At 42.8% G+C, this 12,158-nt stretch overlaps 1 long non-coding RNA gene across 1 annotated transcript; it reads right to left on the reverse strand.

Annotated features, from left to right (window-relative positions):
* Positions 1 to 2,325: 2,325 nt before the first annotated feature.
* Positions 2,326 to 10,952, reverse strand: LOC128503016 (uncharacterized). Its single transcript, XR_008355193.1, has 2 exons — positions 10,791 to 10,952; positions 2,326 to 2,513 (listed from the first exon to the last, which is right to left on the reverse strand). It is a non-coding gene; the product is annotated as an uncharacterized LOC128503016 (long non-coding RNA).
* Between the last annotated feature and the right edge of the window lie 1,206 nt (positions 10,953 to 12,158).

The following is a 12,158-nucleotide window of genomic DNA, read 5'->3' on the forward strand; positions in this document are numbered from 1 at the left end:
AGACAACCCAACAAACCCCTATTCATGGGGGTATCACTGTACTCAGTGTTACTGAACACAAATTGGGCTGTTTTTTGACAGTAACATATACCAGGAGCTGTAAATTCATACCTAAATGTGTGTGGGGGGGGGGCACAAAAACTACTGCAAATGTTGAGAAAGGCTGGTGATAAAATGTGTGCATGGAAAGAAGGAAAATATCAGTATTTGAAATACCCTGGGGTGTTTAGTTTTCAAAAATATATAATATATGATATGTAATGTTTGTGGTATAATGTGTATACAATGTGTGTGGATGCACAAAATGACAAAGAAGGAAATTATAAACAGTAACACAGCAAAAACGTTAAAACAGCCTTTGCCCAAAAGTGTACAGTCAGCAATACAAAGGAAGGCTGATATTCAAACAACATAAAAGTTCCAAGAGGGCAAGGTAACGGGTCAAGCTGTACAAGCTTTGTTAAAGAGACGGGCATTCGTTTTCTTTTTGGATTTATGGGGTGGGGTGACTTGCACTTAAATTAGCCAGACAATGCCGGCTCTGTGGGGATAAGTGGTAAAAATTGCCTGGAACCTCATCTCAAACCGTCTTAATTATGGGTATCATATGTACACTGACAACTATTACTGAAGTGTCCCTTTACTCGGAAATATTTGTTTGGAACCGTGGCCTGTGGGACTGAACAAAAACAACTGCCTCCAAAGGTAAGCCACAGAGAAGTTGTAGGGTCTGCTGGAAAATAAAATAACATGTGGAAGGACAGTAGCTTTTACTGCCCCTCTCGCCCATCGTTGTATCGGAAGTTGCTTTCAAAACTACAACCCACAGTGCTATTTATTTGGTGATCACAAGGACCAACAATGACTCCCTAACAAGCCCGGGTTATCCAGTTGCAATTTGTTAGCTGCAATAAATTACCTGTACCTGAGCTTTACGTCTTTAATGTCAACAAAGTCCCTGGAATAAACATCTGCTGCCGATCTAAGAGATAGAATTACCCCAAAAACTTTGCCTGAAAAGTCCTCGGATATGCAATAAAGTCTCTATATTCCTCCTGGAACAAAATTTGGCAGTTTTCAAAATAATATAAAAAATATTTCAATAATTTCCATTATAATAATAATTTTCCAATAATATTCCATTTTCCAATAATTTAATTGTTGTGGTATCTTTACTCAACAATTGTACATCAGGTTTGTTATGTTTCCTTCTGCGTGATGATTATACCTAAAAATATGCAGATTTAAAATATAAAAGGTTTCCTGGACCTGAGAGCAAGTTGGCAACCCCAAAAAATAATCTATACACAAAGGTGGGGAACTGCTTCAATGAATGGTAATATAAACAATGGGCGGGGATAGCAAATTACCCATACCGCCATATCCCACTATTGTGTGACTGCCCGATGGATACGGGCGACCGTACACTCCAAAACTGTAATAACGTTACTCGCAGCCACACATATCCTGATCTCTGCACAAATGTTATTTGGTGGCCTTCAAGTGCCAGAGCCAGTTGGTCATCCTCAGTCAAGACCTGTTTAGAGTCAGGTCCTTTAGTTTTTTAATCCCGCTCCCGCTGATTTTGTGACCATTACCGCCCGCTTCCACAATGTGCGCGTTCCACTCCCGCCCGCTCCCGCAACATATGTGTCCAATCCCACCCGCTCCCGCAACATATGTGTCCGATTCCGCCCGCTCCCGCAACATATGTGTCCAATCCCACCCACCCCCTTACCTGTACTGCAGATTTTCTGTGCAGTCCCGCAAGGCTGCCTTCATGTTGCTCCCTTACAGCATCTCTTCTCTTGTTCCACCCAGGAGCTGAGCAGAGTCATATGACATGGCGTAAAATCACGTGACTCCGCTGGCTTCCTTTTGCGGAACAAGAGAATAGATGTTGTGAGGGAGCAACGCGAAGGCAGCCTTGCGGGAGTGCGCAGGATTACTGAGACCCGCAGGTACAGTGTCTGACCGCCCGCAGCGCCCGAAAGACCACCCGAGTTTTTTGGTGGGTCCCGCAGAACCCGCATCCCAATGCAGTCCTCCACTTTAGTCTGCTGTTTGTAGTTATTCACCAACAGAAGGCTTGTCAGGAGAGTTGTGGTTTCAGCTCCTTGATTTCACGAACTTCCCTCTGATACATTGTGAAACGCCTTTATTTATGTAAATGTTTCTTTAATACCCCCCCCTCTGTTTTCTATATTGAGCCCCCGTGTTATTTCCTGATAGATCCCTTAGTCTGCTCAATATTCAGCCCTAGGCTGTAGACGATTGTATAGAGTCTATATACAGGTACTCGGTATATTGGAATACTTCAACAAGTTTGTTTAAGGTTTTATTCTGAAAACCCATGACCTTTAAGTAAAGATCAGTATATACATTGCAGACCATTTACAAACACACATGCAGAAGCGCATTAATAAGTATAATGGAGGTTTGTTAAATGCATGTTCCAGCAACATTGTATCACTTTTGTTGTTCTAATGCTTGTCTTTTTTCTTCTTTCCTCCCTGTAAGATATTTAGAAAGAAAAAGAAATACTTAACATCAGAAATTCATATAAATATAAATCACACAAAATAAGTGACAAGTGAGGTCTTAAAAGCTTTTGTTACTTTATATGTATTTCTATTTTAGCGTAATAAAGTGTATCAACTGACTAAAGGCTTCATTTTCTTTTGGAATAATACAGCTATATCATTTTTTTTCTTACTGCATGACTTTACTTCTATGTTGACCCAAATATTATGTCACGTTGCCGCTCCGTCATAGGAGTCCCGGCACATTGCGCAGACGTCCACCAGCTGACAGAGACAAGGATCCAGGTCCCCTGTAGCGCTGCAGGGATCTGGATCTTACTCTTATTTGAGGTTGGATTATAAAACAAGGGGTATTTTTCAGAGCATTTCCCTTTAATCGCTTTAATCTTATTTCCCATTAAGACATACTTGCCAGGGGCTGGTAATTGACTCTAAAAAATGAAAAATATACAATATACAAAAATCTTTATGTATTAGTTATTGGCAGGGCTGGATTAAGATCATCATGGGCCTGGTGCTGAGGATTTTGGTGGGCCTTTTTTATAGAAATAAAATCAATAGACAGAAGCTTAACTCCTCAGCATCCATGTGTACTGGATAAGATGACATCAGTGCTAGGCAGATAATATAGGATATAATCTAATGTGATGGGATTGGGAGTACATCAGTACACTAAAAAAGTCATCATACACAGGGTGCCTGAAGTCACTAATCAATTTTAATAAAATATGCAGATTGAAATAGAGTAAATAACACAATAACTTTACTTCTCCTCTCACTGATTGTTGGGCCTGGAAAGGTTTGTCCTTTGAAGTGATCTACAAAGGAGGGTGCTTTATCTCTGAAATGGTAAAAATTAAATAGTTAAATTTATTTCTACAGTGCCAGGAAACGGATGACCAAACACACACACCAGGACAGGCTCTGCCACATCAACAACCAAACATCAGGATGGGCTCTGCCACATTGACACCCAAAAACACACACACCAGGACATGTTCTGCCACACCGACAAACACACCAGGACAGGCTCTGCCACACCAACACCCAGACATATACACCAGGACAGGCTCTGGCACATCGACACCCAAACACACACACCAGGACAGGCTGTGCCACACTGACACACACACACACACCAGGACAGGCTCTGCCACACCAACACCCAAACACACACACCAGGACATTGACACCCAAACACACACACACCAGGACAGGCTCTGCCGCACTGACACACACACCAGGACAGCCTCTTCCACATCGACACCCAAACACAGGAAAGGCTCTGCCAAACTAACACCCAAACACACACACACCTGGACAGGCTCTGTCACACATCTGGATGGGCTAAACTACAACAATAAAAACAATGTTTTTTTCCCACAATTCTTTGTCGTTGACCCCCCTTTTGTGTTTTTGCCCCCAGCCAGCCCCTCCTTTTAGTATTGATTTAAGTAATGGCCCCAGCTGCCCCCTTGTGTATTGATGCCGCCAGCACAGATAAAATGATGCCCCATACAGCAGGTTTGGTCAGCAATATGTAAAAATTATATGTGTCCTGGAAAACAAGGCAAATTTGGTCACCCTAATGACCCCACACCCTTGCTGAATTTTCTAAAATGAGAAAATGTGTAAAAAAGTTACTTGGTGCCATTTAATGGAGTACAGGAGGAATGAGATTATTTAAAAGTTCAATTATTGAAGGTAACATAAAGTTTTATTAGGCTGGTCAGTAAGAGCAAAATTTAAAGAAAACACTGTGATACTCCGCAGAAGTGGCCAGAATAGTAAAAAACAAGAAGCATTTAGTAAATACAAAGAAAAGCAAAGTTAGGAAGACAGACAGATCTATAAGATTAGGCAGAAAGAAGAAAAGCATGTTATAAGAGCTGCCAGAGCACATGCAGAAGAGAGAATTGCTCTGTTAATAAAAAGTGCCACGGCTTCTTTGGTGGAGCACTGGAAGGTCATGTGATGCCTGCGCTCTGTCATAGAAGCCACTGGCTGCCAGAGAGAAGGATTCAAGTCCCCTGCAGCGCTGCGGGAAATATGGATCTTAGTCTTGTAGTCAGATCTCTATTTGAGGTTTGATTATAACGAATATAAGACGAGGGATATTTTTCAGACCATTTACTCTGAAAAAACTAGAGAAAATACGGTATTTACCTAATTTCTTCAATTTCTCCTTTCTTGTCATATTTACATGTTAATATAAAACAATTTATAAACACAAAATGCAGCTTTTAAATCATTATTTTATTTATTGAAGGTAAAGAGTTCAACCTTTTTTACTCATGTGAAAAAATAATGCCATTACTGGTTGCCATCCTTTGCGCAAAAAGTGCAATCAAACATTTGCAATAAATAGCAATATTATTATTAATATTGGTGACTCTTCTTGGCTTAATTCAGCCACATTGGAAGGTTTTCGAGCATTACCTACGGATTTAAGTCAGGACTTTGACTTGGTAGCACCGAACCTTCATTTTGTTTATTTTGAGCCATTAAGAGGTGGACTTGCTTATGTGCTTCGGATCATGGTCCTGCTGCATAACCAACTGCGCTTGTGCTTTAGGTCACAAACTGATGACTGGACATTCTCCTTCAGGCGTCATCAATTATGGGAAGTCGCCCAGGTCCTGAAACAGCAAAGCAGTCCCAGGCCACCACACTACCACCACCACTGTGTTAGACTGTTGGTATGATGTTATGGAATGCTGTGTTAAGATTTACTTCAGATTTACCAGGAAGCATGTCTTTCAAAAAAATTCCACTTTAGACTCATCAGTCCACAGAATATTATCCCAAAAGTCTTGAGGATCATCAAGATGTATTTTGGCAAATGTCAGACAAGAGTTTGTGTTCTTTTTGTTCGTTTTCTCCATTTGTAGATAATGTCTCTCACAGTGCTTTGCTGGAGTCCCAGAGCCTTAGAAATTGCTTTGGATGATTTCCAGACTGATAGATGTCAATGACTTTGTTTCTTCTTTTCTCTTAAGTTTCTTCAGATCGTGGCATCATGTGCTGCTTTCTGAGATCTTTAAGCCTACATCACTTTGCAAAAAACTTTCTATTTAATTGATATTTAGATTCAGCAGGGCTGGGAGTAATCATGTCTGGGGGTGTCTAGTGAAATTAAACCCAATTATCATTTAAATTGGTTAATTAATTGATTCAATAAGTAAGGGGGCAATTACTTTTTCAGATAGTGCCAGGTTGAGTAGGATAGCTTATTTTCCTCCCATACATAAAATCTTCATTTGAAAACTGCATTTTGTGTTTTACTGGAGTTGACTTTATTTAATATTAAAATTAGTTTGATGATCTGAAACATTTCAATGTGACAAATGTGCAAAAGCCAGAAAAAATGGGAAAGAGTGGAAATACTTTTTCACAGTACAATGTATATGTACGCATATTTATTTTTTACTACGTGTTTGTGCATCTATGTTACGCTTTACAGTATAATAAAAGGGGAGGTACAATAAGTGGAGTCATATAATATGTGACGTTGTCTAAAGACAAGGGTACGGTGAGTATTAGTCCCTGTCCCATCATTAGCTGTCCCACTGTGCCAGTCCCTCCACTAGCTCTGCATACCCTCTGAAACTAAATTTAAAATATGGCCCTTTACCTATAGCTTGCTCTGACTCTTTCTCCTGGCTCACATTGTATTGATGACATCAGATGTATCTCAACATTTCAACATTTCAATCTTATGCCCCCTGAGCCAGAGGTAAGTTATGAATTTGGTTCCTACTGTTTGTGATTTTCGTATGTCTCCTGGTAAGGTAAACCTGCAGTATTTCAATGGCTATATCCCAATCATACCAAAACTTAACGTTACCTTCACATTCGCTATTGTGCCACATGTATCAATGGATGCAGCTTTTAGAGGAGCTATGAGGGTAGCGGCGTCTGGACTGGACGACTTCAAGTAATGAGAGACCTCGTCTAACAGCTCTTCAGGAGATGAAGGCCCCCGGAAAACCGAGATCTTCAAGCAGCTAAATGGAGGAAAATTTAGCCAGTGTTTAATATGTTGCGCCTACAACATAATTACATTGAATGTTACATGTGTCGATATTCAACGTACTCTACTCAAAATACTTTTGTAACTAAATATACATACAGTTTTGAAATAATTCTTGAATGATAATAAATTATTATTAATTGTTGCTATGGCAAAAGAATTGTTTAATTCCCAATGTATGTAGTCCATTATGGCTACGGTTCTCAATGCCAATGTAGAGTTCTTCTGTGTATGACCAGGCATGAAGGGGTTTTTTTGTGGCCCCTAGTGGGTGGGGGTCCGACCTACTTATACATTGCGGGTATTTTCTTACATTACATTGGGACCTACTTTCATTGGAAGACACCATATTTTCTGGAGTGACAGCTGGCATTCTCCTGGTCCAGGCAGGGCTGTAGCAAGGGTGAGGCGAGTGAGCCACTCGCCTTGGGCGCACAGCTGCCCGATCAGAAGCTGCAGGTCTGCTTGGGGAGATCACGGACAGTAGCATTTCTATTTGGGAGAGGGCGACCGGAAAGGCCCCCTCCCCTGTGCCGGTCTTCAGGGGACTGCACGATTGTGCTCTCCCCATCCAGCCCTGCTCATCAGGCGCCCCCGTGGGCAGTGCGCACCCAGGCACCATCAGCACTGGTCTGGGGTGGAGGTGTCCGATGAGCACGGCTGGGTGGGGATATCACAATCCCCCTCAAACCGGCCCAACATTTGACAGACCTCACGCTCCCTATTCAGACCTCGTCTTCCGTTCTCCCTAACCACTATGCGACGGCAAATGATGCAGAGCTCCGGGATATGATGTCAAGCAGAGGCCTGGAGTGACAGACCTCGAGCTCCCACCACAGGATGGAAGATAGAAGATGATGGAAGATGAGAAAAGTAATAGATGGGAGAAAGGGCTGTGTATAGATGTGTGTTTGTAAGCTGGTGTGTGTGTGTGTGAGGGCTGTGTATATGTGTGTGTTTGTAAGCTGGTGTGTGTGTAAGTGCTGTGTATGTGTGTGTGTTTGTAACCTGGTGTGTGTGTATGGGCAGTGTGTGTGTATGGGCAATATGTGTGTGTGTGTATGAGCAGTGTGTGTGTGTATGAGCAGTGTGTGTGTGGGCTGTGTGTGTGTGTGTATGGGCAGCATGTGTGTGTATGGGCAGCATGTGTGTGTCTGTGTGAATAGGCAGTGTGTGTGTGTGTGTGTATGGGCAGCGTGTGTGTGTGTATGGGCAGTGTAGGTATTTCTGTGTTTGTAAGCTGGTGTGTGTGTATATGTGTGTGTGTATATATGTGTGTGTGTAAATGTAGGGGAGTGTGAGGGCAGTGTATGTGTATACACGTGTTAAAGGGCAGGTGTGTGTTTGTAAGCTGGTGTGTGTGCGTGTGTAAGGGCAGTGTAGGTATTTGTATGTTTGTAAGCTGGTGTATGTGTATATACATATTAATGGGCAGCTGGGGGTTGCAATTTTTCATTGTTGCCTCGGGTGCAAAAGGGCCTGGCTCCGGCTCTTGGTCCAGGTGCCACAGAAGGGCACCATCTGTCACCCAGAAATGTGGAAGTAGGTCTGATCGCCCATACTACATGTAGCACTATATGTGTCTCATAGACAGAACCCAGTGACTCCCTCTTGGATGTTTGGGAAAGTGTCACCAGACTGCTTTGAAGTATTCAGTAGCTACCAACAGCACTCAGGTTAAAGATCTCGCTAATTACTTATCGTTAAATGCTGCTTATTACTCAAACCGTGTCATAAGCATTCAAACAAAGAAAAGGAATCCCAGCACTCCAAACAGCTTCCAGTCTCTAGGACACTTTATTAAGCGAAAACAAACAAAAGCAACGTTTCGGCCAAACAGGGCCTTTGTCAAGCTGTCATAAGCAGACGCACAGCGTTCACAGGTGCTCCTCGATCCACCCAGAACTGGTTTACGTTCCTCCTACTCCACAGGTAGCTATGATTTTAGATAATCTGCTATTGGACAGAACATAAAAAAAACCTAACATGGCAAACATTCGTAAATCTAAATATGTCAGCGTCCGCAGAGCAGGGTGAGAGACAAGGAACGTTCCCTCTCTCACCCAAACGTCCAATTTTGCGCCAAAGAATGAATGAGCCCCATAATTCTTGTAAGAGCCTAGCTGGGAACTCTTAAGGTTTGACCCGGAGTCCGTGGTTTGTTGCCCAAATATCAGCGTCTCCGGATGAAGGAGTAAAATCTCCAGATCACACGGTCTGGAACTGACTCTGTCCTATTCTACACTGCTGTGATCATACATAAGACCCCTACTTGGTGCTTTTGATACCAGTATGTTATGGATGATATCCCTGCTTGAATGCAGGTGACTCAGTTAAGCGCATCTTTAAAAAAAATGACAAGTCTTACAATTTGGCAAATCACTCCAAAGAATCTTCTTGACGTGCTATTAAAGGGTTAATACCTAAATAGTTGCAGTCAGCTGACTAAAGAAGATCTCCAAGGTATGCCTAACTGGCACTGATGTCACGTCTGATGGTTCAACTGACCTGAGGCTATCAGAGATGAGTCCAGTCTTGGACATGCGCCTCTACTTCCGTCATTCCCCCTCTCCATCTAAGAAGGTTCTGCACTTTAATGCATTGCTGGGCTCTGGGCAGACATTTCAACACCTGAAAGACCCTCTAAGCCCAGTCTAATGGTAGGAGGGCACAGATCAACCACCAGTACAAATATTTTAAGTAACAAAAAAGGTTTTTACGTTCCATTCTCAGGATGGCATCCTACATAGACACGTAACAGTGCGACGGCGGCAGGCACCTAACACGCTGCCACCAGCGTATGTATGATGGCGCTATATACAACAATAAATAATAATAATAATCATACAACAGGCCATTAAAATACAGAAACGCATTGATAATGATCACTGTCCACAATTTTACAGAAACTCAATATGCGCTGGCTATGGATGAGTTAATCCCGGTATATACCGTATTTGCTCGATTATAAGACGAGGTTTTTTCCAGAGCAAATGCTCTGAAAAATACCCCTCGTCTTATAATCGGGGTCGTCTTCTCAGTCCCCCCCAAAAAATGTCTGCTGGGGCCATGCTGCTTACCGGTCGCGAGCAGCGTCTCTTCTGTTAGAAGCAGGAGGACAGGAAGCTTGCAGCGTCCTCACAGAGCTCTATCTCCCCCTCCCTCCTCTGGGGGCGGGGCCAGAGAAGTTGCTCTACAGCCGGTCCCCTGCAGAAGTCTTCGAGTGAGAGATCTGCAGTTCAGGTAAGGGGGTGGGGGAGGGTTTTTGGGTAAGTATGTGTGATTAATGTGTGTTTAATGTGTGAAGTATGTGTGATTAATGGAATGAATGAGTATTTAAATGTGTTTGTGTGTGATAGCATGGATGTGTAAGGGGGGTGGGGGTTGTAGCATGGCATAGGGAGGCTGTAAACCCACTACTATCATCCCCAGGTTCCAGCATGTACTGGCTGCCTTGGCTTGATAGGAGTGTGATTGCTGTTAGCAGTTTGATATAGATATATATATATATATATATATATATATATATATATATATATATCAAACTGCTAACAGCAATCACACTCCTATCAAGCCAAGGCAGCCAGTACATGCTGGGTTAAAAGGCATATCATGGGGCTGAGTGGCATATAGGAGGTTAAAATGCATTTCTGGACCTCCAGAAATGCATTTTAACCCCCTATATGCCACTCAGCCCCATGATATGCCTATATACCTCCAGAAATGCATTTTAACCCCCTATATGCCACTCAGCCCCATGATATGCCTTTTAACCCCCTATATGCCAGAGTGGCATATAGGGGTATAAGGCATATCATGGGGCAGAGTGGCAAATAGGGGGGTATAAAGCATTTCTGGGGGCAGAGTGGCATAACTGGGGGGAGGCAGGTTGGCAAATAAAAGGAAATTTAAAACATATATTTTTCTCAATCATAGCTTTTATTAAACATGAAAAAATAATTTACATGAATTAATATTTACTGGTAAAACTTTTTTCCTATAGGGTCGTCTTATATTCAGGCTTTTTGTTTTTTTCCTAAATTAATATTTTGATTTTGGGGGGTCGTCTTATAATCGGGGTCGTCTTATAATCGAGCAAATACGGTAATAGCAATGATCATATATAATGTGATATATGATCTACTCTTATATCATCATGAGGATCACATATAGACATTTAAATGCCCCCCATGGGACCTCCTACAGAAACTCACCCATCGCAACTCCTCTGGAGGCCACTTTTGCTGCCTCTTCGTGGTCCTGGAGTGAGAGCAAATCGCGCAGGTCGCTTCTCACCCTGTTCAGTCTGGTTTCGCTCTGCAGGCACTTCTCCAGCAAGTTGCATAAAAGGGTGTTACATTTCAGCTCCTGGGCACCCCTGGCCTTCAGCTTCTGCTTGCAAATGTGGCACCTGTCCACTGCTGGCCCCCGCAAGCACCTTTTGCAGAAAGAGTGGCCGCATCTTACAGTTACAGGGTCCCAGAGGGCCTGCTGGCAGGAGGGGCAGTTAAAGACATCCATGGGTCACAGGAGGGTAACACTCCACCCCGCTTGGCACGCAGCGGATCCGGACTCCGGCGGAGACAAAGTGGGAAGAAGAAGAAGCACAAAGAGCCCCTGACATAACATGTGCGGCAACATTACATAAAGTGTGTGCTCACGTGACCGGCAGGGGTGGCCTCCCATTGGCTGTCTCTGGGCTGCCCTCCCTTGTTGTGAAACAGCCCATGTTGTTGGTTTCATAAGGGCTGCGATGAGGAGGGGGGCAGGCGCAGGTGCAGGCTGTTAACATGTGTGTAGGGAACAGTGGCGACTCTAGAAACAATATTTAAGGGGGGCACACAAGATACCACAGTCAAACTGGGGAGCATTAATAATTTCCACCATTAAATCATACCACTGAAAAAACACACACTGCTGATCTCAGCACTGAAGGTATATATCAAATAAACAGAATCAGACATACAAATCCTGTATTTGCAGGTATACAATAATAATATATGAAACGTAGCATCACAGGTATAGATCAACTGAATAAGACATATTAACCCTGTATTTCCAAGTACACAAAAATAATGTATGGAAACATAGCATAGCAGATATGGATCTACAGAATAACACAAAAACCCATCTTTGCAGGTAAAGATCAATTGGAATTCACATAAAAACAGGGCATTAAAGGTATATTTAAAACCCCCTAAATTACAGGCATAGATCACAGGTTGCACACCCCAAAGCCAGCCCTGGCGTCCACACTGCCCACATAGAACCCGACTAGCACCCAGATAACACACAAAAGATTTGCAATCTTTGTCCCCAAACAGCCCAGCACAAGTCAACTTTGTCCCCAAACAGTCCGGCCAGTGCCATCTTTGTCCCATATACACCCTGCCTGTGCCATCTTGGTCCCCAAGGCTCAAACCTCCTGCTAGTGCCATCTTTGCCCTTCCACAATTATACATCTATGATACACAAACACTTTTACAGTCACTCACTAATTCACACTTTAATTCAGACAACTCATTCACACATTAACTCATGCTCTCCCTCATTCACTCAATGGATCCACACATTAACTCATG

Source organism: Spea bombifrons, chromosome 8 (assembly GCF_027358695.1).
Source record: "Spea bombifrons isolate aSpeBom1 chromosome 8, aSpeBom1.2.pri, whole genome shotgun sequence".
Lineage (NCBI taxonomy): Eukaryota > Metazoa > Chordata > Amphibia > Anura > Pelobatidae > Spea > Spea bombifrons.